The sequence below is a fragment of the Heloderma suspectum genome, chromosome 4 (assembly GCF_057233095.1).
Source record: "Heloderma suspectum isolate Gila_16-S chromosome 4, 16-S_ref, whole genome shotgun sequence".
Taxonomy (NCBI): domain Eukaryota; kingdom Metazoa; phylum Chordata; class Lepidosauria; order Squamata; family Helodermatidae; genus Heloderma; species Heloderma suspectum.
The window spans coordinates 262,694,097-262,716,172 of record NC_139461.1 but is presented as its reverse complement, the minus strand read 5'-3'; the positions used below and the strand labels follow the sequence as shown (position 1 = coordinate 262,716,172).

Below are 22,076 nucleotides of genomic sequence, written 5' to 3'. Positions count from 1 at the left end.
CACCCCCCCTTGCCCCCATCCAGAACTACATGTGAAGATTAAAAACACTAGTTGCTGAACACACCATCCCAAGCAACCCCTGAATGTGTGAAAAGCACCATGGTTTCCAGCTAGAAGGTACAGAGATCCATTTGCCAATTTCTGCAGCAACATTCAGCTGGAGCAATGTATTAGCCAAGAGATATTTTCAACCCAGCGCTAATTAGAAGTGAACATTCTATCAAATAAAGGATCCAAGAAGAAAATGTGGCATCGCTATTTGCTATTCACAGAATCACTTTTCTGATAAGTAGCAATGGGAGGGATTCAACCCAAAGGAAGACAACTGATGAGAATAAGTATTCTGCACATGAGAGGGGGGGGGGAACATCAGCTTTAAAGAAAACATTGTTGACTGGTGTTGTTGAACCATCAGCATGTGGGGAAGCCAGCAGAGTCCATGGAAAAGCTTTCTTCTGGATTAGGATGTTTATTGACTTTGTGGCACCAAGCCTTCATTCTTTGAGCTGATGGAGGAGACTGAAGTTTACCCTAGTTCACTCAAAGCAAAAGGTCTGGAGCCAAACACAATAAACCCCAGAGGGATTACTCTATTTCTTTAAAGGTAGCAATGGAACAATCAACTGTACTTTGATGTCTGATTGCACCGGTTCACAGAAACAAAAATTTAGAATGAATCAATAGCAGATTCACTTCCACTTTCATACATAAAATCTGCCTCATGCCCAGAAATGCACAGGGTGCTGCTTTCAGGCAATGCTTTTATTGCATGAATCAGACAGTGTGATTGCACTGCCTTATTCACGGAACTTTACGGGGGGTCCCGAGGATGACATCTTCAATTTGTAGTCCTCAGTCTTTTCCCACCACTTCTTCATTTTTCATACTGGAAAAGAACTGTTAAGGAAGAGAAGAGGGAATAGCCTTTTGATTGTTAGTGAGGGGGCCTTCCATCTGGACATACCCACAGGTAAGTACCAATAACTCTGGAAGAAACTTTTGCATCAGTTCAAGTAGAGATGCGATAAATACACACAGCCAAGCTCATCTCCATCAAATTTAGACAACTCCGTTCAAATCCAAAGCCCTGAATGATTTGGCAAACCTTGCAAATGAATTTAGCAGGAGGCAGGAGCTAAATAAAATGTCTGATCATTATTATTGTTATTATTGCAGATAACAAACATCTCTTAATATTTAACATACAATTACTTTTATAGTTTGTTTTTTAATTTCATTTGTTCCTGCATTTTTAATGTTACAGGTGGAGAACTGATAGTGAGAGAAAGAGCTTTCCTACACAAGGCACTTATTGTGCACTCGTAAACAACTCATAGTTGTTTATGGGATGTTTAGACAACATCATGATCCTCCAATTTTGCTTCTGTTTTTTCAGAGCACTTTCCCAGGGTTGTTTTTTTTAGAATGAGGAAAATGGAGTATTATTTCTGAAAGTGCTGTTTCTACTGGTGTATTTGCACTATTACACCATAGCACAGCTCCACCTAGAGGTTATGTAGCAGAGCAGGAAAGAAAAAGCTCTTTGTGTAGAGCTCGGATCTCAATTCTGCGATGAAACTAGAAGTATATACAGTCATTAACAGCCTCATGTAGAAAAGCTCAAAATGACTTGCGTAAGCCACCCACTAAATTAAAGGCTGAACTGGCATTTGACACTTGGGACACTTGTTCAAGTTTAACAGTTTATCTTTTTGCGTCGCACTCTGTGACCACATGGGGTTTCCATTTCAGGTGAAATGACCACACTTTATGAAACGAAATACTAAGAGTTGTATCCAACTCTGGCCATCCACCAGAGGAACACCTACAGCTGGTGGAATGGTTTCCCCCTTACCCCTGCAACCCTCCACACACTCCCCAAATTTGCTCCACAGGGTTGGGAGGCCCTCTAGAACAGATTTGGGAGGTGTGCAGAGGACTGCAATGGGAAGGACAGCAAGGGGAAGTCTGCTTGTGCAATGTTGGATTTAAGCCTAACATATTGCAACCCACCCACCACCACAAAGCAGGGATGGGGAACCTCAGGCCCAGGAGCCAAATCCAGCCCTCCTATGGTTCCAGTCTGGCCCTCTGGGGTTCCCCAGATGTCCACACCCCAGTCCCTTTCCCCCCAGTCACCACTAGTTTGGTGATTTCCTGGCTTTTATGCAATGTTTCCCCCAATTCTAAAAGCTTGAAATGCCTTTCCTAAGGCTTAGTTACTGGGCACCAAGGGCTCCAAGCTAGCATATGCTGGTTATTCTTGTATTTTTAGCCTCACCCCTTTTGCCTTCAGCCCTCCCCCTTTGCTTTCAGCCCTGCCCACCATTGTGTTGCAGCCCCAAGAGCTTCTCCAAAACTGAATTTGGCCCTTGGTCTGGAAGAGGTTCCCCACCCCTGCCCTAAAGAAAGTATAGTGTTTTTTTTAAAAAGGTGGGGAAGTTTTCTAAGCACACGGGGTCTTCAAAAAGCTTTCAGCCAAATGGGCTTAGAAACCCTTATCGGTCCTTTGTACTGATGACACATCACAGTCTGTAGAGGAGCTTACATATGCCACGCTTTTCTTCCGAAGTACAGAAGGCAAACGTTTTTCAACACGCAGAGGAATAACATTTTAAGGACATGATTACAAACTGTCAGGTGGTGAGGAGGAATGGAACATCGCCAACACCATCACCCAGAGTACATATTTTACTTGTGATGTAATTTCAGTCTGAGCAATCAAAGCCTGCAGATGTGAGGCAGATCTGAGTTCAATGGGGCTTACTCTCAGGTAAGCATGCATATGATTGCATCCTCATGTTTGCAGCCCTCAAGGTGCAATGCTATGCATGTTCGGATAGAAAAAAGTCCTACAGCTCCCACATTCCCCAACCAGCAGTGCTGGGAGTTGAAGGGTTTTTTTTTCTGTTGTAGGACTGCACCCGATTTGTCAAGTGCATTCCTATGCATATCTACTTGGAAGTAAGTCCTATTGAGTAATGGGACTTACTTCTGAGCTGACAATTATTCAATATTTTAAACGCTTTTGTGGCCACTTGCTGATGTTGTTCCAGTATACTCCTGCCAAGCTGGAATAGAAGACAATCTGTTATTTACTGCCTATTTTACAGCATCACCAGGAAAAACATTTAAAAAATGACTTTAGATTGACTTGAGCAGATGAAAAACACATTAATTGACCCACTGCCGGTTTGAGAAAGGGGACGGGGGGGCAGGGGGAGAACAGAGTCTTATGGAAAAAAATAAAAACAAAAACAATGGCATGGATTTTTAAAATTATACCCAGTTCATTCTGCGCTGAGGACCTTGGCCCTGAGGAAAGGAGGAGGGGGGTGGAAAAAAAATAGGAATGTTTCCAGCACAGCACAAAAAGTACCATAAAGTGAGGACAACATGAAATAAGGCAGTGAAGGGACAGCCAGGCAGCAATGGAGTGTGAGCTGCGGTGACTGCAGTGCACTGGCTAGGAGCCAGTGTAGTGTAGTGGTGAGAGTGACGGACTGGGAGCCGGGAGATCCGGGTTCTAGTCCCCACTTGGCCATGGAAGCTCACTGGGTGACTTTGGGCCAGTCACAGACTCTCAGCCCAACCTGCCTCACAGGGTTGTTGTTGTGAGGATACAATGGTGAGGAGGAGGATAATGTAAGCCGCCTTGAGTTCCTTGCGAGAGGGAGAAAGGCGGGGTATAAATGCAATAAATAAATAAATAAATAAAAACAAGATGGAACATAGGAAGCTGCTTTATGCTGAGTCAGACCCTAGGTCCATCCAGCCTAGTATTGTTGACAGTGAATGGCAACAACTCTCCAGAGTTTGGGGCAGGATTCTTTCCAGTGGAGACTCTGATGCCAGTGGGCAGTGAATCCGCTCAGGATTCCAGTCAGAACTCTAAGGGAGCTATCGAAGGTGCAAAGCACCTTGGATCGCTAAGAACATAAGAAGAGCCCTGCTGGATCAGACCCAGGGTCCATCGAGTCCAGCATTCTGGTCACACAGTGTCCAACCAGCTGTCAACCAGGAGCCCACAAGCAGGATGTGAGCTCCTTTAGAGTTCTGACTAAGACCTGGAGCGGATTCACTCGCCCACTGGCATTGGAGCCACCAGCCTCCACTGATTCTGTCCTAGCCCTACCTGGAAAGCTGGGGATTGGACCTGGGGCCTTCTGCAGGCGAAGCAGGTGCTCTGTTCCTGAGCTGTGGCCCTCCTGGGATGCCCTTTGCCCTTGCTTTCAAGATCAGCCTTGTGAAGCAAGGAATGCGCAGACCTGCCTTGCAAAACAAAATACTTGGGGAGTGGTGGCAATGCTGACTTCTACAGAAACCTTGAACAGCAATGGCAGGGGTTACAGTAGGCTCCCCAGTAGGGACTGATGGAAAGGTCACTGGGTGTTTTATTCACCCCTTGACATGGGATCTGTGGGCAAAATGTTGCTTAGGGAGCTGCCTTATACGAAGTCAAACCACTGGTCACTGAGGTCATCGGAGAGCTCCTGGTGGTTATAAATTCCTGTGAGGATTACAGCTAAATTCACAAGGAACAGGGAAGTCTGAGGGAGTGGCAGATGATGTGTTCCCAAAATACTGTCCATGACAACAGGGATAGCTGATAACTATATATTCTTGCTGGGAAAATCCATCCCCCCTCCACCCCCAGCTACTGTGAGGATTACAGCTAAAGCTGGAAGGAACAGGGAAGCAGGGGGTGGGGGGTGACAAATGACATCACCATTTCCAGGCCCATTTCAAAGTGCTGGTATTAACATTCAAAGCCCTAAATGGGTTGGGACCAGGTTACCTGAAGCATTGTCTCCACCCGTATACACCTGCCCGGACCCTAAGATCAGCTTCAGCAGTCCTTCTCTGGGAGCTCCTGCCAAAGGAAGTGAGGTGGGTGGCTATGAAGAAGATGGCCTTTTCTGTTGTGGCACCCCGTTTGTGGAATGAGCTTCCTAGAGAGGCTTGCCTGGAGCCTACAGTATGCTCTTTGATCTTTCTGGTGCCAGGTGAAGACTTTTTTATTTTCCCAGGAATTTTAGTCTTTTAGCTCTGTTGTTTTAAATTTGTTATTGTATTTTAAATCTCTGCATTGCTACTAGATTTTATTCTGGGCTGTACTTTTACACAGTCGTTTTAAAAGTTTACATTTTATATTGTATTTTATGGTGTATTTTGTGGTTTTACTTGTTGTGAACCTCCCAGAGAGCTTCAGCTATTGAGTGGTATAGGAATTAAACAAACAAACAAACAAACAAACAAAACATCAACACTGCTAATCAAGAAGCCCCAGTGCTTCGACAATGCATGCCCTAACTCCACTACACCACTGTTCATGGACACTGTCCACTTCAGCAGTGCATCTGATGAAGGGGACAGTGTTTCACGAAAGCTTATGCCAGAATAAATGTGTTAGACTTTAAGGTGCCACAAGATTCCTCGTTTTTGTTGCAACAAACTAACACAGCTACCCCTCTGGAAATTTCACAGTATGGCTGCATACTATCCTGTGTAATTTAGTGAAGGCAGCAATTGCTCAAAACTGGGAAAAATGCTAGCTGAAATAGGAAGTGTACAGTCACTTAGTTGAAGGGAAAATAACTTATTCAAATACTCCAGGATGACTGCATAAATGTAATGGATGAGCTGCAAGTTACTTTGACACACACATACACACATCCCTTTCCTGAATATTCAGAGTACACATGTCATCATTTTGGAAATGTGGGTTCTTACCCTCTCAGTGTCCAGATAAAGAATTTAAGCATAAGAAGCAGAGTACACACTCTGTGGTGACCACATCAATTAACAAATGCAGGAACAAAAACCAGGGTCTCCAGATTGTCTTTTCTCCACTCAAGCCAGAAAACCACAAAGTATTTCTATTTCAAAATGTCCTTAATTTTACTTCATCAAAAAACCTTTTTTGTCTTCAAAGTTCTCTAAGGCTTAGCCACTGTCTTTTTTAGCCTGCCCTGTTTTCCCCAGGGACATTAAACCCTCCTGCATCCAAGCTGTGTGTCTGGAAGAAAGTACTTTAATGTCAAGGTCACAGAGTATGCGGTCTCCACCATCTCATTTCATTTTGAGTGCATATTTATTATCAGTTCTGTCCATGGGATCTAGGGCCAAGATACTTAGACTGATCCACTACCTCATGCTATATATTTGACATATGACAAATAAATACATAAGGTACTAAAATTTACACCAGGACAATCATATGTTGAGTCAAACCCAATATCTATCTTACCACCTTATCATCCATTTTATCAATTCAGATGGATAAGTTTATTTTTTGTTGTTGTTCAGTCGTTAAGTCGTGTCTGACTCTTCGTGACCCCATGGACCATAGCACGCCAGGCCTTCCTGTCCTCCGCTCTCTCCTGGAGTGTGCTCAAGTTCGTATTCATCGCATCGGTGATGCTATCTAGCCATCTCATCCTCTGCTGTCCCTTCTCCTTTTGCCTTCAATCTTTCCCAGCATCAGGGTCTTTTCCAGTGACTCTTCTCTTCGCATTAGGTATCCAAAATATTTGAGCTTCAGCTTCAGTATCTGTCCTTCCAATGAGCAGTCAGGGTTGATTTCCTTTAGGATGGACTGATTTCACCTCCTTGCAGCCAGGGGACTCGTAAGAGTCTTCTCCAGCACCACAGTTCGAAAACATCAATTCTTCGGCGCTCAGCCTTCCTTATAGTCTTGTTCTCACAGCCATATGTTACCAATGGGAAAACCATAGCTTTGAATATACGGACCTTTGTTGGCAAAGTGATGTCTCTGCTTCTTACTATGCTGTCTAGGTTTGCCATAGCTTTCCTCCCAAGGAGCAAGCGTCTTTTAATTTCATGGCTACAGTCACCGTCTGTGGTGATCTTGGAGCCCAGGGAAATAAAATCTGTCACTGCTTCCATTTCTTCCCCTTCTATATGCCAGGAAGTGATGGGGCCAGATGCCATGATCTTTGTTTTTTTAATGTTGAGTTTCAAACCAGCTTTTGCACTCCCTGCTTTCACCCTCAGCAAGAGGCTTTTTAGATCCTCTTCGCTTTCTGCCATTAGGGTGGTGTCGTCTGCATATCTGAGGTTGTTGATAATTCTCCCGGCAATCTTAATTCTGACCTGTGATTCATCCAACCCAGCATTTCTCATGATGTACTCTGCATATAAGTTAAATAAGCAGGGCGACAAGATGCAGCCTTGTTGTACTCCTTTCCCAATTTTGAACCAATCGGTTGTTCCATGTCCGGTTCTTACTGTTGCTTCTTGACTCTTGTACAGGTTTCTCAGGAGACAGGTAAGGTGGTCTGGTACTCCCATCTCTTTCAGAATTTCCCACAGTTTGTTGTGATCCACACAAACAAAGGCTTTAGCGGAGTCAATGAAGCAGAAATAGACGCTTCTCTGGAATTCTCTTGCTTTCTCCATGATCCAGCGAATGTTGGCGATTTGATCTCTAGTTCCTCTTCCTCTTCGAAACCCAGCTTGTACTTCCAGTAGTTCTCAGTTCACATATTGCTGAAGCCTAGCTTGTAGGATTTTGAGCATAACCTTGCTGGCATGTGAAATGAGCGCAATTGTGCGGTAGTTTGAACATTCTTTGGCATTGCCCTTCTTTGGAATTGGAATGTAAACTGACCTTTTCCAGTCTTGTGGCCACTGTTGAGTATTCCAAATGTGTTGGCATATTGAGTGCAGCACTTTAACAGCATCATCTTTTAGGATTTTAAATAGCTCAGCTCGAATATTGTCATCTCCGCTAGCTTTGTTGTTAGTAATGCTTCGTAAGACCCACTTGACTTCACTCTCTAGGATGTCCAGCTCAAGTTCAGTGGCCGCACTATCATGGCTATCAGGGACATTCAGATCTTTCCTGTATAGTTCTTCTGTGTATTCTTTCCACCTCTTCTTAATCTCCTCTGCTTCTGTTAGGTCCCTGCCTTCTTTGTCCTTTATCATGCCCATCTTTGCACAAAACGTTACCTTGATATCTCCGATTTTCTTGAAAAGATCTCTAGTCTTTCCCATTCTATTGTTTTCCTCAATTTCTTTGCATTGTTCGTTTAAGAAGGCCTTCCTGTCTCTCCTTGCTATTCTCTGGAACTCTGCATTCAGTTGGATATATCTTCCCCTTTCTCCCTTGCTTTTCGCTTCCCTTCTTTCCTCAGCTACTTGTAAAGCCTCATCAGACATCCACTTTGCTTTCTTGCATTTCTTTTTCTTTGGGATGGATTGAGTTGCTGCCTCCTGATAGGGATGTACGAAAGTCACTTACCTGTTTGCGGATTATGCTGATGCTGGGCGGGAGGCGCTCCGTCCCTTCCCCCGAATCCTGGCTGGCCAGCTCCGCTCCGCAGAGATTCTGTGGAGCCGCCGGCCAGCTCCGCCAGCGGCCGGACATCCGGCCGCTGGCTAGCAGGGACGCAAATGGTGGCGGCATTTTTTTTATTTAAAAAAAAAGCGCATACGCAAATGGCGGCAGCCCATGGGCGCCGCCATTTGCATTCCTTATTTTGGCACGTCTAGTCTACATAAAGATTTACGTAGACTACGGTGAAAGTAAGGGCAACGCAAATAGCATTCCCTTATTTTCGCCGTAGTCTACGTAAATCTTTACGTAGACTAGACGTACCAAAATAAGGAACGCAAATGGCGGTGCCCATGGGCTGCCGCCATTTGCGTACGTGCTTTTTTTTCCCCCAAAGTCACCCATGATAGGCTACGTGATGATTTACGTAGCCTATCACGGCTGACTTAGGAAATCTAGCCGTGATAGGCTACGTAAATCGTCACGTAGCCTATCACGGGTGTGTGTTTGTTTGTTTTTACTTACTTTTTTATTTTGTAATGGTGGCGGTGGCAGCCGGTTGGGAGACCGGACGCCGCCTCCGCCCCCGACAAAACACCGCCGAACCACCGCCGGGACCCACCGCCAAGAGGGACATTTGATGAAGGTAAGTCCCATCCCGGGGGGGTGGGGGGCCGGCGGAGAATTTCCCCAACACTTTCGGGGGGCCGAATGCCTCGGCGCTCGGCCTCCCGAAGATTCGGGGAGAACTCCGCCATCCCTAAAATATTGCAGGTTTTAGTTAGGCCCACCTCTATGCTGTATACTATTTTCTTACCAACAAAAATTCAAGGGGATAAGTGCATATGTTTAGAGCTTCGGCTATTGGGCAGTATAGAAATGAAATAAATTAATTAAATAAATAAATAAATATGTTTGGGCAGGGGGGACCCATACTGTAAATGCTGCTCTTACACAAAAGTCCCTGCACCTATTCATCTGAAACATGGCAGACTTGATCTCATCCAAGGGAGCAACTATGTCTGAAATTTCCATACAATTCTGCCAAGAAATAAAAAAGTTAATGCCAGTGCACTTAAAAAAAAAAAAATCTAAATCTAAAGGCACAACCCCCTTGCACCTATTTGGCAGAATCTGCCTGAAAAATTCATCCCATTCTGTCAAACAGCAAAAGAGTTATAGTTGTTTGTTGATTTCCAATGATAGTCAATGGGAGGCACAAAGTTTTGGATTTCTGAATCAAGATTCAGTTTCGGCCCCAAGTCAAATCAGGCAGCCTCCAAATAGGTCCAAGGTGAATCAGACTGTTTTCCAAATTGCTGAATTGGGATCTGAACCAAATCTTGTAGTCAGTGCACACCCCTAATATTTAGCATGATTTTTAATCCATTCCTGCTGTTTTGCCTGTTGGAGGGAAGTTGATTTGCTGTCTGTGCATCCAATTCGGAGAGAGAGAGAGAGAGAGAACATAAATACAATCCAATCCTTCCTTCCTGTTCTGTGAAATGGAGGAGGAATCCCCATAACACGTTTCCCTGCTGCCTGTCCCAACAAGCTGCAAAATTAATGCACGTGCAAGATTTCTAAACATCTGGCCCTGCTTCTACAGGGCTGTCCTCTGCCCACTCATGAAAATTATGATGCTGTGTGCTGCTGGGTTTAGTCATTCAACTTGCACGTTCCCTATGGGTACTTTACGAGATACATCCCCTGCTCTTAAACCTCACGTTCAAGTGCCTGCCATTTCCTTGTAACGTAATACACTACTTTGGATTGCTTTATTATTTCAGGTGCTGGAAGAAATTAATACAGGGCTGAATGAAACTGACTTGAGTTGATTTCATTGTTTTCCAGGTTTTCTTCACCTCTGGATTATTTGTTTATACTCTCCTGAAAGAAGCTGTTTTCTGCTTGGTATCTTGGCTTGCTTGCAGTAACTTCAGATGAGGAATGTTTCTCAATGGGCTGGTTTGGACATAACAATAAACCATCGTTTAATTGTTATGAGAATAAGACTAGGTGAGCCTCAGGCTCACATGCTCCCCCTCCCTGCCTTCTCCTTGGATCAGCTGTGAGAAGCAGTTCAGAAGCTCCCACTTCTGTTTTAGACTAACCACAGCTTGCTGTATTATCCGAACTCGAAAAACTGGATAATCTTGACTGCGGTTTGTTGAAACAAGCCAATTTAAAATGGTAGTTTAAGAAGCTGACTTGTTTCAACAAACCATAGTTAAGTTTATCCATGCATACCTCCCAACTGGATTATTGCAATGAAGTATACGTGGGCTGCCTCTGAAGACAGTCCAGAAACTTCAGTTAGTGCAGAATAGAGCAGCAAGGTTGCTTACTGGGACTGGCGTTTTCAAATGGCGTTAATGTGTGTTACAGTGATGCATCAATTACACCAGTTGCCAGTCAGTTTCTCAGCCCTAAACCAAAAGTGTCATGCCTCAGGCCCATGGGCCAAATCTGGCCTGCCCAGGGTCCCAATCCACCCTCCAGGATTCCTCAAATAGCCATGCCCCCTTTCCGTGGCCCCACCCCTTTCTCCCAGCCACCAATCATTTGGTGGTTTCTCAGGTTTTGCACAGATTCCTCCCCATTCTAAAAGGCTGAAATGTGTCTCTTAAGGCTTAGTTACTGCCAGTAAGAGTTGTAAGATAAAATATGCTGATACTTGGGGACCCACCCCTTTTGCCTTTGGCATCTCCAAAAGTGAATTCAGCCCATGGGATGAAAGAGGGTCTCTACCCCTGTGCTAAACAGCTTAGGACTAGTCTAGCTAAAGGAGGGCCTCCTCCCATCTGTTTCTGCCAACTGTGAAGATTGTCTTCATAGGTTCTTCTCTAAATCCCACTGTCCACAAAGGTGCAGTGGGGGGCTACTAGTGAAAAAGCCTTCTCTGTGGTCCCCCCCCCCCGCACCATCTGTGACATGCCCTTCCCAGAGAGATCTGCCTGGTGTCTTCATGATACACATTTAGATGCCAAGCTAAGACTTCCAGCAGGCATTTAATCTTTAATTAGTTTATTTATGTATGTATTTACAATATTTGTATACCGCTCCATATCTAAAACAGATTTTTGGAGCAGTGAACATAAAAGGTAAAATAGTAAAAGGATAAAAACATTAAAAGATCACATTAAAATTATGCTTTTAAAAAACAGAATGCCAATAAGAACCATGGCTGGTCAGTTAAGGAATGCCTCCTGGAACAGTGCTGTTTTCAGGAGGCACCAGAAGCAAACCAGTGTTGGCGCCTGCCTGACCTCCAGGGGCAGGGAGTTCCAAAGAAAGGGGGCCACCACACTAAAAGCTCTTCTCCTGGTGGACTTCAATCGGGCCATAGGTCCATGTGGAACCACCAGAAGCATGCCCTCTGGTGACCTTAGTGACCAGGCAGGTTAGTAAGGGAGAAGGTGCTCTCTCAGGTATCCTGGTCCCAAGTTGTTTAGGGCTTTGTACACTACTACTAGAACCTTAAACCTGGCCCAGTGGTGAATAGGCAGCCAGTGCAGTTCCTCAGAAATGGAGTTACATGCTGAAAAGGGGCAGCTCCAGACAACAGCCAATCTGCTGTGTTCTGCACTAGCTCCAGCGTCCAGAGCAGCCTTAAGGGCAGCCCCACATAGAGCACGTTGCGGTAATCCAGTCTTGAGGTTACTTGAGGTTACTAGTGCCTATACCACCGTGGTCAAGCTATCCCTGTCCAGGAGAGGCCATAGTTGGTGAACCAGCTGAAGCTGGTAAAAGGCACTCCAAGCCGCCATGGCCACTTGGGCTTCCAGTGACAGTGATGGATCTAGTACCCCCCAACTACAATCCTGATCTTTCAAATTTCAAAACAAATTAGTTGTTTTCATTATGAGTTGTACTACTGTTTCTTTAATATTTTAATGCTCTTAATATCTTGATATTTTGATATTTTCATCAGCTGGGTTATTGTTTTGCTTGTTATCTTATTGTTTGTAAACTGTCCCGAGGACTTTTGTCAGCTGGGTAGTATATAAATTTAATCATGAATAAATAGATTAACCACAGATTAGACTTCTGACCTTCTCATAGCCACACCAGAGGAGAAGGAAAGGAGGAGGGTGCCAGCCTGAGGCTCACTGTGGCTTGTCCTTATGACACCAAACTATGGTTTAGGGTTACATGAAGAGATATCCATCACTGGGAAATCCAGTCCTTTTTTTGGCTCAGTGGAGTTCTGTGGCATGTACGACTTGCTTTGTGTCTGCGAGCCAAGCTATGGGCTATTCCCCAAACTCCGGGAACTTTTTTTGTGCGTTTTTTTAAGGTTCTGCCATTTGTGCAAATTTCTGAGCAATTCACATACATTATGGCCGAATTCATACAAATTATGCAAATTCAGCCATAATTTGCACAAATTACTCAGAAATTTGCACAAATTGCAGAACCTCCCCCCGTGCGCAAAATTCCTGGAAAACCCACAAACTGGCCCAACTTGATGCAGATTCAGTCTGGTGCTGTAGCAGGAATCGAAACAAAGTCTGGGGGGCCTAGACTAGGAAAACCTGTCAAACTCCACCCCCAAATGGATGTCTCCAACATCCCTAATTACATGTGAACCCTCCCAATAACTGCTACTCAGGCTAGCTTCTGCCCCATTTAGTGGTGCCATCAATTAGCACTATAGACTTCAGTGAATCCAGTCCTGCCAGATTTCATTCTCAGAGCTGTTTCTATGTATCTGGGTTTGCCATTGTGATTCATAGCTGTACTGAGGCCTGCAGTTCACCCCTAGTCAGTAGCAATATAGATCACTGGTGATTCGTGAATGAATGAATGAATGAATGAATGAATGAATAGTGAGTGATTTTTGCTTCCAGACAAGGTGAGTAGGGCTGATTGCACAACAGCTATCCAGGACCAGGCCAACCTTCCTGTCATTCTGATTCAGATAATATCTAGAATTCACTTTAATTTGTGAGTTCTGATCTGGTGGCAAAAGGCATATCATCACCCGGTGTGTACTAAGAGGTACAGCAGCTACATTTTACATCTATAATACAAATCTTTTACACCTTAGCGATGAGTTGATCTAGATTCTATTTGAACTCATTGCTAAGATGTATAAAATTTGTACCTAATCACTAGAGTTATGCCATTCTATTTCCCTATTTAAGTGATATTTGCTAGTGATATCAAAACATTTAGGGTGGTTAAAACAAATTGGGACAGTGAAAAGCTTCAAAAGGGTCTCTACAAACTGGAGGAATGGGCATTAAAATGGCAACTGCAGTTCATTGTAAGCTGCAGTTCAATGTAAAGTGATGCACATTGGGGACAAAAAAAATCCTAATCCACTGATGGAGTCTGAGCTGGTGGTAACTGACCAGGACAGGGATCTTGGGGTTGTGGTGGATAGTTACGCTCACATTCGGCATTGCCTGAAATCAGATATTTTCACATTTCTTGGCAAACCAGACAACAAATATTTGTGCTCTCCATTTTGTTTTAGTAAAGTGCATGAGAAGCCAAGAATCTATATTTGGGGGTTCTTTTCTCCAAAGTAATTCAAAGCAGGGGTGGCTGAGGAAGGACAAAGCAGTTTTGTGGTCTGTAGCACAGCTAGGGAGGGATAGACTCACCCACACCTGTACTTGGCGGGCACTCACCAAGTCGCCGCTGCCCACCCTCACTTGCCAGGCCTCGCAAGTGGTCCAGGAGTACCCCGCAGCTGCCTGCTTCTCAATGAAAGCCACTATTTTTACACAAGATGGCAGCTCTGTAATTTACATATTTTCAATGTTGTGCAAAATGACAACTGTACAGGGCCATCTCTGCAACGTTAGAGGCATAAAGGGGCCCTTTATGCCTCTGATGTTGTTGAGATGGCACTGTACAGCCACCATTTTGTGCAACATTCAAAATATGGAAATTATGGGGCCACCATCTTATGTAAAAATGGTGGCTCATATCGAGGAGTGGACAGCTGTGGGACACTCCCAGGCTGCATGGTTCTCGGCGAACACATCCACAAGTGTCACAAGCAGTGTCCAAGGGGCTGAGCGGGGGGAGTCCATCGGACTCCATCCCGCTCTTGAGCACTTGTGAGCATGACATCCCTATGTACAGCTCATGGAATGAGAAATCTCTCTCATTCTGGTATTTGGTTTCTGTTCTGTAATTATAGCAGGGGTAGGAAACAGGGTACTCATGGGCACCAGTATGCCCCCAGACACCTTTCTTTGTGCCCACTGAGGTGTCTCAACCCCCCACTTTTTACTTCTTTATTTTAAAATTATCCAATATTCTTACCAGGAACTGGGATTGGTTCAAAACAAAGTGAGGGTCTCCACTTTGCCACTGCCCTCTTCATTTCCCATGAATCCCTTTGGGCCACATATGGGGCTCAGAGACATTCTTAGGAAATGAAGCGGGTGTGCAGCTGGAGGCCAAGGCTTTCCTCTGCATTGTGCCCAGCCAGTAAAAAAAGAGGGAGGTCGGAATCCAGAGTGAGAGAGAAAAGGAGATGGGGGAATGAGTTGGCGGGGGGGGATTTGCCTTCTGCGAAATAGTGTTCTGTTGGTGCTGAACACTGTGAGTTCACATGAATTGTTTAGTGTGCTGCAGCTCAGACCTCATCTCTGCCTTGTACTCAGTCTTTGGGGCAGGTTACTTGTCCTTTGTGACTAACCACAACTCCCATGTCAGCCATTTTCTGGTGGTGCCCAGGACAGTTTCTCACATTGCCAAATGTACCCATGGGCCCCAAAAGGTTGCCTAGCCCTGTACTAAAGGAAGCAATAGCTCTGTAAGATCAGCTTTGTATGCAGAGATTATAGAACAACCAATACTGGCAGACTTAGATATCCCAGAGTGTTTTGTTTGGTTCTCATGACGGAGACCATCACAAATTGGATCTCCTCCAGTATCACAGAGGGAAATATTTAGAGAAAGACTTGCAGAATGGAATACTTTTGGCTCCAGGATGAAATTTTATTTGAGTAATAAAAGGAGATAAGCAGCCACAACAAAGTATATACTCCAGAAATAGCAGTGTGGAAAGGTACTAAAGGAACCTACCCAACACTCAGCATGAACAGCTGATGCTGGGACCTCATATTAGGACCAAAAGGTACACATTCCATTGTGCGTTACACTTTAAGGGTGCAATCCTATGCAGGTTTAGACAGAAAAAAGGCCTACAATTTCCAGCATTCCCCAGCCAGCTATGCCCCAGCTATGTTGGCTGGTGAATGCTGGGAGTTGTAGGCCTTTCTTCTGTCTAAACCTGCATAGGATTGCACCCTAAGACAGTTTCCCCACATGACAGGTTAAATAGTTTGTCCAAACTGCAGAATAATAGACATGTAGAGTAACAACAAAAACAAAGGAGAAATACGCCTTACAACATGAGGGTTGAGGTGTGCAAGGTGGATGTAGATTGCTAAGAAGCCCTTCTCCCTGGTCACTAGAAGTCACATCCATCCTTTACCTACAAATGAGTCTCACTCAGATGAGTTTACCTTACTTCCAAATAAACCTTGATAGCTCGGTAATTTACTTGCATTTGTTTAGAAATAATTTAGGCCGCCTTTAAAGGCACAACTCTCTCACAGCGACTTACATGTTAAAAGCCCAGTACAATAATAGAACAACAAAAATCAATAAAATTAATAAATGCCAATAAATAATAAACAAACATCCAGCCCAGAGAATACTAAAATAATTGCAGCTTAAGATCAAACACAACTCAAGAGAAAGCAAAAAAACAAACAAACCAGGCTGTGGAGCTGAATTCTATCAGCTCAATGAGACTAACTGCCAAGTAAATAGGCAAAGGGCTTCAGCCCTCGCCTTTTAGAAGTTGCTCATTAACTTTGGGAAAGACAAAAGTGATTTTAGAGGACTGGTGTTCAAAGAACTGCTGGACTTTTCTGCTTGGCAGTGAACTAGGAACATCTGCCAGAAACGCGCAAGGTGCTGGCTTCAGTGGCTGGCACCTTAAGCTAAAAGGAGAATGTGCAGCCAAGCTTCCAGCAATGCTGGAGGTTGGGCTCAATGCACCAAGGGTCTTGAACTCGTTACAAGGGAGCTCCATGTGTTCACTAAAAATGCATCCCAGAAGGGTTGGAGAGTCAAATCCAATCATCTGCCATGCAATCCCGCACCACAAATTATGGCGACAAATCCTGTAACTCTGCAGCATTGCTGACATTCTAGTAAGGAGAGCTGCCTAGCAACTCACTCGGAGCTCAAGTTGTTTCTATCTATGCAGGCTCCCTTGCAGTGCAGGCTAGTGGCTCCAATGTCAGTGGGGAGGTGAATCCGCTCCGGGTTTTAGTCAGAACTCTAAAGGAGCTATCCAAGGTGCAGCTTGGATAGCTCTTTTGGAGTTCGGACTGGCTCTGACTGAAACCCGGAGCAGATTCACTGCCTCACTGACATCGGAGCCACCAGCATCCACTGCTCCCTTGCCTCTAACCCAAGCATGGGAGAGTCTGACAGCCAGGGCTACCAAATGGCTCGTACACAGAGATATTGGAGAAGACTGTTCTTCCCGTCTTTTGCCCCACCCATTACAGCGGGGAGGACAACGGAAAGTAGATGGGGGTCTTCCCGATGGGTCTGCCAGGAACCAGCTTTGCTGCTCAAGGGCCCTGAAGGAGGCCCTTCACTGAAGGAGTACCACTGAGTACCACTTCAGTACCACTGAAGGAGGCCCAAAACCACTCAGCCTGCCATGCACCTTCTCCCATTGGGGGGGTGGACATGGGGCATGTGAAGCCACCCAACTGTGACTGGGCAGGTGGCTGGGACTGAGCAGGTGGCAGGAGGAGCACTCCTCCAGTTACTGGCTCAGTCAGGGGGCTTTCCCAGCATGGCAGCTTCCCCAGTGGGGAACGTGCCATGCAGGCGAGTCCCCCACCAACTTCCCCTGCTATTATCTCCAATCTTTGATTGGAGTTAGCAGCAGGGATTCCTCCAAGCCACACACACACCCCGGACGAATCCTGGAAGGTGGCGAGCTGGATGGGCAACCTCCATGGATCAGATTAGGCTTGCGAGCTGGAGGTTGCCCTCCGCTGCATTACCAGATATGGGTGGGTGTTGTTGTGGGAAGAAGCCACCATGATGAACCCAGCAGCGGGCTGTTTGCTATGCCCTTCCTTTCAACCCAAGCTGAGCACTCAGTGTTCAGGGGTGACAGTCAGATGAGATGAACCATCCAAGAGACCAGTCCTAAGGAAGTGATTGTGAGGCCTTGCCCCAGTCCAGGGGGAGCTATAGCCTCCAACATGGATTCTGCACAGAAGGGGATGCTGCACAGTCAGGCCCAGCCATGGGAAGCCAGGAGCCTGAGAACTCAGTGCTGCCAGGGGCTGAGATGCAGGATGCTGATATGGCCTATCTATCTCCACAGCCAGGACCAGGAGACCTGGCCTTGATGGAGGCCCCTCCTTCTCAGCCAGGGGAGCCTTCCTGGGAACAGGGCAGCAGGAGGAGGTCTCTCCAGGACAGGGTGGTTCAAGGTGTTTCCTTGACTGGGTCATCAATTAAAGAGGGCAAAGCAGAGGCACCCTGTGAGATGCAGCCACTGCCTAAGAGGCAGGTTCCCCGCCAGGATCAAATGTCTGATGCTGATGTTTGGTGTCCATTCCTCTGTATTTAAGCCAGAGCCTTTAGCAGGAGACTTTGCTAGAAACAACACTAGGATAACCTGCAAAGCTTCCCTACATTGTCTTGGACTCTCTGAACTTACGGGGATTTATTCTGCCCACTTGATCCAGGGCTGCTTGGGGCTTTGTTTTGGTGCCCGTGAACTGAACCTGGTCTAAGTCTTATGTTGTGAATGGTTATCTGTGGATCTTTATTGGGGCTGTAAAGGCATATGCCTATTCACTGGAATTACAGCAATAAAAGGTTTTACTGTGAATTGGGTTTTGTCTCTGGGAAGTCAGGTCCCGACAGCGATGCCTAATTGCCAAGGCATCATTTCCTCTATCTCTGAAGGTTCAGCCATCAGTGTTGCTGCTCATGTAGCCAAAATGGCACCACCCATGCACAAGGAGGTCTCAGCAGGCTTGGGACAACCACAAGGTTTGCAGGAGTACAAAAAGCTTGAGGGGAAAAATATAACCCTCCAAAACATCCCAGTGAGGACTGAGTGTGCTCGGTGGCCACGGAATGCTCACTGACTGGGGGGTGGGGGGATAAACAGGAAACCAGGGAGGCGTGGTGGTGGAATGCAGTGTCATGGAATCCTGAACAGCAGTACTTTCTACTGCAACATTTTGTTGCTGATCCCACTTAGGGCTTTTCCACTTGAGGCATTTATCATGCACTTGTCATTCCCTACTCAGAGTTGTTTATGGGTTCTTTAGATGATATCATGACCCTCAAGTTTTGCTTCTGTGTCTAACCAGCATTTTCTGCAAGTTTTTTTTGTTTTTTTTTAAGGCAGGGAAAATGCGGCATTTAATTGTGAAAGTGAAAGAAAGCACAATTTCCTCTTGCATATTTGCACTATTTGCACTAGGTGGCACTATCACAGTGCCACCTAGAGGTTATGTAGCAGAAAAGCAGGAAAAGAAACACTCCTCATGTAGTGCTTGGATCTCAATTCTGCAACGAAACCGATACAGTGATTTAACAGCTGATTAACAGCATTGTGTAGAAAAGCATTTATAATTTGATAACTGCCGATCAAGCCCTCTCCAGTCAGTGTGTTATTTCACATATTGTATTTATGTACTTGTTCATTTTGGAGATGGTTTGGGGACAATGGGGGTGCAGCTTGATCCTCTGCTGTTTTTTGGCAAATCTGAAGTGACTCATCTAAGAAATAGGCTACAGATTTGCTTTCTCTCAGAAGGTATCATAAGCTCACACCACTTGGAGTTATTTTTTGAAGTCAACCCATGGGACAGATTGAGAGCACATATGTCGTAAACATGCAGAAGTGCACCAAAATATTATCCTTATTGAGACCTTTTTCAACATTTCTTGCTAGTGTCATTGGAGACAGCACATGGTAGGCATTGACTGCTCGTTTCTACTGATATGTTGAATTGTACATGATGTTTTTATTGCACTTTGTTTATATTTTAAAAGCCCTTTCTTGTTTTGCTTTGTTTTTACTGAAATGTACTGCAATGTTGAATAGTTATCCACTGATGTACTTTGCTATTTATGTGGCCACCTCAGAAGTTTTATAACATAACATTCCATGCTTTCTTTGATGGATGTGCAGATGGATGTTTATAAATATAAAGCTTAGAAATGTTTTTAAGGGAAACTCAAAAAAGAGAGGACTACAGCACAATTTTTATTGCTCCAAAAATTGGACGTTGGACATTTCTAAAATCTGAAATTTTTAAATGATTACATTAAAGGTAAAGGGCAGTATCCCTCCATGCCACTGTGCTAACACAAACTGTGTTGCACTAGCGTAAAGGACTTTAGTGCTACACCAATAGCACTAGCTAGTGCAATGGGTTCACGGGGGGAATCCCATTGCGCAAATTAATGCTATTGGTGTTGTGCTAGACATCCCTTACACTAGCGCATTGTAGTTTGACATGGTAGGATACTGCCCCATGCTCATGATCATATTATGTATGCAGTGTGGTGTAGTGGTTAGGACGTTGCACTAAGAGTGGGAAGACCCAAGCTCAGATTTCCACTCAGCTATGAATCTCCGTGGGTGACCATGGGCCAGTCACTATCATTCAGCCTCACCTATTTCACAGCACTGCTGTGGGAATAACATGAAGGGGGAAACCATGCATTCTGCCTTAAATTCCTTGGAGGAAAAGTTGCAAGTAAATAAAGGATGCCATCCTATGCATGTTTAGACAGAAAAAAAAGTCCTACAATTCCCAGCATGCCCCAACATGGCTGGCTGGGGCATGCTGAGAATTATAGGCCTTTTTTCTGCCTAAGCTTGCATAGGATTGTGCCCAAAGCTAGAATCTACTACAACATTATTTATCTGTCTGCCTGGTATCTATTTCAGGGGGAAAACCTGTGAGAGTACAATCTGTGTAGAAAAGAACAACAATATATCTTTGATTACCCACGTGATTCAAACTCAAGTCTTTTTCAAGGAAACAATGCTTTTCCTGTAATCTTTATAGCTTGTATCCCTTTTTCCTTCCTATCTATCCATCCTTAGATACTATTTGTATACCTTAACCCATTATGCAATTCCCCCAAAATATGTTTACAAAATAGTTTTTTAAAAATCATATTTCTTTCATCCTGTTTATATTCTTAAAACCAAAATAGCCATTTTTCCTGCATGAAAAACAGCACCCGTTAAAAGTTTTCTCCAATACCAACAAAACTAGGAATGCCAATATTTTTCCCTTCTCCATCATTCTTAACTAAGGAAGGTATCTGCAGGTGCTCTTTCATGTAGTTTATGTGCCACCTGTCACTCATGTGTTCATCAGATGTTTTTAGTTACAACCAGTCAGAAGTCTAAAGGAGCTATCCCAGGTGCTGGACCCATTTGGGGGATAGGGTCCAGCACCATGGATAGCTCCTTTAGATTTCTGGGTGGTTGTAACTAAAACCCAGAATGGAATCTCTGCCCCAACGAACTTGGAGCGACCAGCCTCCCGTGGTTTATTGTAAGCCTGCTATCCCATGTGTGCATGCTTGCAAGTAAAATCTAATTGGTATCACTTCTGCTTGTTTGCAAAGGAGTACAAATCATGGCTCAGCTTGGCCTGACTGCAGCTTGTGACAAAGTACACATATCTATATGAAATGTTGTTGTTTGTTCATTCAGTCGCTTCCAACTCTTCGTGACTTCATGGACCAGTCCACACACCAGAGCTTCCTGCTCATTTGTGGTGCACTCGCCTTACATTTATACATTGCATGCATTAAAAATGTAATTTGCAAAGCAGCCCAGAGAAAGCACAAATAAATGGTTGCTATAATGTCTATTATGGATGTATTTATAGACCTGACTCTAAAAGGTTCAAGGTATCATACCTGGGGTTTGTTAGCAAGAGTGGCTGAATAACTGAGTCCACGGAATGAAAGCCTGGCAAAGAAAACTTTACTTGGTTGCAAAAGGCACAGACAAACACATTGAAACGAGACCTGGGCTTTTTTTTTTCTGTATAAGAAGAAGAGGCCCTGATTAAAGTAGCCCCCCCCAAACCCCACCCATCTTTGGCTCCCCTTGCTAGTATCCAGGGGAGCTGATCAGCTCTGCACCCTGGGTGACCCCTGCTATTATGTCTCTAACACTCTAAAAGCAAATTAACCCTTTGGGGAAACTTTCTATTAGTGTGATCTTCTGCCAGCGCTACTCCAACAGACTTTTCTCATTTTATCCTCATAACAAGCCTATGAGATAGCTTAGGCTAACAGGGACTTGCCCAAGGTCACCCACTTGGCATGTAACACTTTATATACTATACTGCCTCTAGTTTAGCATTGTTTTATGGCCAGGCTTTCACAAGAAGTGGAAATGAAACCAGACAGTTTTGTTTTACAGTGGTTCACACATTAATAACCTACTTTTCAATATGTTATCTCTGTGTAATATTCATCCCTGGCCACCCTAACATAATTTGCAAGATTCTTGGTGAACAGCTGCATTGCATTTAGTTCAACACACTTCAACACGTTTTCTTTTCTTCATCAACTTTTGTTCCTCTTGGCCTGGAATTAATTCTACATTTCCCCACTCTAAACATTGGGATTCAGGTTGCTAAACGAGTGTGAGTTTACCTAGACATTTAGATCATGATGTCTCCATCCATGCCGGCACTTCAACTAT

General features: G+C 44.6%; 1 long non-coding RNA gene across 1 annotated transcript in view; it reads left to right on the top strand.

Moving 5' to 3' along the window:
* Positions 1–669: 669 nt before the first annotated feature.
* Positions 670–22,076, top strand: part of LOC146348607 (uncharacterized) — a 35,353-nt gene continuing 13,946 nt past the window's right edge. Inside the window, exon 1 of the long non-coding RNA XR_014790678.1 lies at positions 670–970. This is a non-coding gene — a long non-coding RNA (uncharacterized LOC146348607). The remainder of the gene's footprint in view (positions 971–22,076) is intronic.